Raw genomic sequence first — 3,891 nt, forward strand, 5'->3', positions numbered from 1 at the left:
AACAGTAACAGAAATTTCACATAATTACCGGTAGCTACCAAACAAGCTGGAACATGTTGAAGCTCATTCCAACAGAAAATGCATTTTGAACATATTGTATGACCAAACTGAGCAAAAATACAACACAGTCTGTTTATGTGAACATAATCAATAAAGAAAATTACAATATGTGATAGTATAACATCATATAGTTCGTTTTACCTTTCAGTGTGGACAAGCACCTCTTCAGCTGTTGCTGCTCTTCAAGTTCTATTTCCATTTGAAGAATGCAGCAATTAAATAGCATAGCAAAAATTCAAAAGAAAATAAAATGGAAAATTGTGTTTTCCACTTGAAAAATGCCACAGTGCAAAAGTTGGTCAAAAATTTACCGTAATTGTCATTTAAGGTGGATATTATCATTGTGATTTGTGTACAAGTGGCCATTTCTCTGGCCAGTTGGTTTTAGTTAGTCAACTGATGACAAAGGGATGTATTTAAGATCATTTGACAGCTCCGTCTGAGGGCCTCATACCAGTTGGTTCCACCTCTGGGCACTACTGTGCAGAATCTGTTTGCAAAATGCATCACAAAAGCAAGATGGCCGCCTCGGTGTCTGCATCATTTTGGCTTCAGTTTTGTACCAGATATTCCCTGATGTGATTAAGGAAACTCGATTTTAAGCTGCATTTTATTTAGATATAGTTCTTATTTGGCTGCTTGTGTTTAATAAAGCCACACTCTGTAGCGATTTGTTGTGTTGATGTCTCCTCTGATATTAACAGTTTCAAACCTCACAATACACAAGCAACACCAGCAGTAAATGCAGACACCAAGCGAGATGTATTCCAGGATGGTGGTCCAGAAGGCGAACAGGTAGAGCGTCTTATTACAGTAGGTGCCTGTGCTGTTCACTGCCTGAATGTAGTTGGGTTCATAGATGGAGTAGATCCACACATTACCTGGAAATAAGAAGCCCAAGAAAAGAATTAATAATCACCTCTAGGTTCATCACAAAAGGCGACACTTCATATTAAGCATAGTCATTTGAAAATAACTTACAGCACTTTGAATGCAACACATATTCATTCTCCAGCAGGAAGTCAGGACTACCTACAAATATTTTATATAAAGCTGCAACACATTTCTGGCAACTTGACAAGTGGACACACGCAGCCCTGACATATTTTAACATTCTAACTTTAGTGTGTCTATCATACAACAGCTACATTTACACAACCAGCAGAAAAGGAGCAATGTTAGCATTAAGAAACTGGCCATTCCTAGAAAATGGTTTTAAGGTTAGGTTTGTCACAAAAGGCGCTGTTCTAACAGTTTGACTGAACCATGCAGGCCATAAACAATGATCTTGAAGAGGCAGAGTTTGGGGATTTTTCAGGCATCGGTTTAATTCCCCAACATGTGAGCTTACCAGTGATGAACCAGCAGAATCTGAAGAGATGGATGACGTGACTGCAGATCCTGTAGAGAACACTGGAGTCAGCAGTGCAGGGTAGGAGGGAGAACATTCTCAGCACCATGGAGATGACTCCCATCACTATCAAATAGATGGGGATGTAGGGCTGTATCGGACAGTCGTAAAGGTACACTGCTCCTGTTTGACATGAGAATAAATGATTCACTCATCTGCTTTACCTACTGATGTGACTGCACTTTCATTTTACTGGTGGACACAGTTTGAAACTCTGGTTGTCTGATAGTTTAAAAATTAATTTTCTGCTACTGAAAATAAGTGACAAGTGTAGCAGAGACCTACCTACTACTATGTAAGCAATGTCCATGATCCACGCCATCACCTTGCAGCATACTGAGGGAAGAAAGAAAGATCACATCAAGTCACACCCGACTGCAGACACTAACTTTGACCTCAACACAAGTGTGCATGACCTTCCTACATCACTGGATCTTACCTGACATAGCTGCTGAGGCCATGGGGAGTTGTACGTTACCATTAAACATCGTCAGAAATGTTAAGTCTAAGCTATGGTACAGCGGGTCAAAGGGAACAGAGACAGATACATCAGGTTTCAACAGCACCACAAAAAATCCAGTCTGTGAACTCAAAAGCAGCCCTAGGGTTACACACTGCAGCCTACTTCCCTTAAAGTCAAGGGCATTGTGTTATTTTAGCAATAAGAACAGTAACAGAAATTTCACATAATTAGCTACCAAAGCTGGAACATGTTGAAGCTCATTCCAACAGAAAATGCATTTTGAACATATTGTATGACCAAACTGAGCAAAAATACAACACAGTCTGTTTATGTGAACATAATCAATAAAGAAAATTACAATATGTGATAGTATAACATCATATAGTTCGTTTTACCTTTCAGTGTGGACAAGCACCTCTTCAGCTGTTGCTGCTCTTCAAGTTCTATTTCCATTTGAAGAATGCAGCAATTAAATAGCATAGCAAAAATTCAAAAGAAAATAAAATGGAAAATTGTGTTTTCCACTTGAAAAATGCCACAGTGGAAAAGTTGGTCAAAAATTTACCGTAATTGTCATTTAAGGTGGATATTATCATTGTGATTTGTGTACAAGTGGCCATTTCTCTGGCCAGTTGGTTTTAGTTAGTCAACTGATGACAAAGGGATGTATTTAAGATCATTTGACAGCTCCGTCTGAGGGCCTCATACCAGTTGGTTTCACCTCTGGGCACTACTGTGCAGAATCTGTTTGCAAAATGCATCACAAAAGCAAGATGGCCGCCTCGGTGTCTGCATCATTTTGGCTTCAGTTTTGTACCAGATATTTCCTGATGTGATTAAGGAAACTTGATTTTAAGCTGCATTTCATTTAGATATAGTTCTTATTTGGCTGCTTGTGTTTAAGGCAATATTACACTGTGATACAATGGGAAATTTGAAATGTTTTGGTAAATGACTGTAAGGAATTTGTACTTAAATTCATAATATATATATTTTTTTAAAACCTAAAAGGGACTTGGCCCAAAACCTGACAGATGCATAAAAAAACCTCAAAATGACAAAAGGTTATTACTAATATCAAAACATAATTTTTACATAATAAACCACTGTTGTAAAGAAATAAAAAAAAGTACACAGTTATGTGTTAAACTGGATTTTGCATGTATAATTTCTGGGATAAAAAAATTAACTAAAATAAACTGTGATACTGGAGCTCCTTTCCATACTGAAGGCAAAAAGCTAATCAGACAAAAATCAGGTTAATGTTGTTCTTCATTTATTAAAGCCACTATCTATTGTCATTTGACGCGCTGTCGTCTTGCATGTTATCAACATTAACACACCACAGAATGCACAAGCAACAGCAGCAGAGAATGGAGAAACCAAACATGATGTAGACCAGGTTGGTGGTCCAGAAGGCGAACAGGTAGAGCGTCTTATTACAGTAGGTGCCTGTGCTGTTCACTGCCTGAATGTAGTTGGGTTCATAGATGGAGTAGATCCACACATTACCTGGAAATAAGAAGCCCAAGAAAAGAATTTATTAAGATATTAATTAAGAAACTGGCCATTAATTGAAAATGGTCTTAAAGTTAGGTTGGTCAGAAAAGGCGCCGCTCTTCTGACAGTTTGACTGATCAACATGTGAGCTTACCAATGATGAACCAGCAGGTGCCGAAGAGAGAGATGAAGCCTCTGCAGATCATGCAGAGAACACCAGAGTTCGCAGTGCAGGGTAGGGAGGAGAACAGAATCAGCGCCAGGGCGATCCCTCCCACCACCATCAAGTAGATGGGGATGTAGGGCTGTATCGGACAGTCGTAAAGGTACACTGCTCCTGTTTGACATGAGAACAAATGATTCACTCATCTGCTTTACCTACTGATGTGGGTGACTACAGTCCAAAATTCTGGCTGCTCAATATTTAAAAGTCGCTTTCCTGCCCCTGTCGGTCACT

This window comes from Monopterus albus, unplaced genomic scaffold (assembly GCF_001952655.1).
Source record: "Monopterus albus unplaced genomic scaffold, M_albus_1.0 scaffold112.1, whole genome shotgun sequence".
NCBI lineage: Eukaryota > Metazoa > Chordata > Actinopteri > Synbranchiformes > Synbranchidae > Monopterus > Monopterus albus.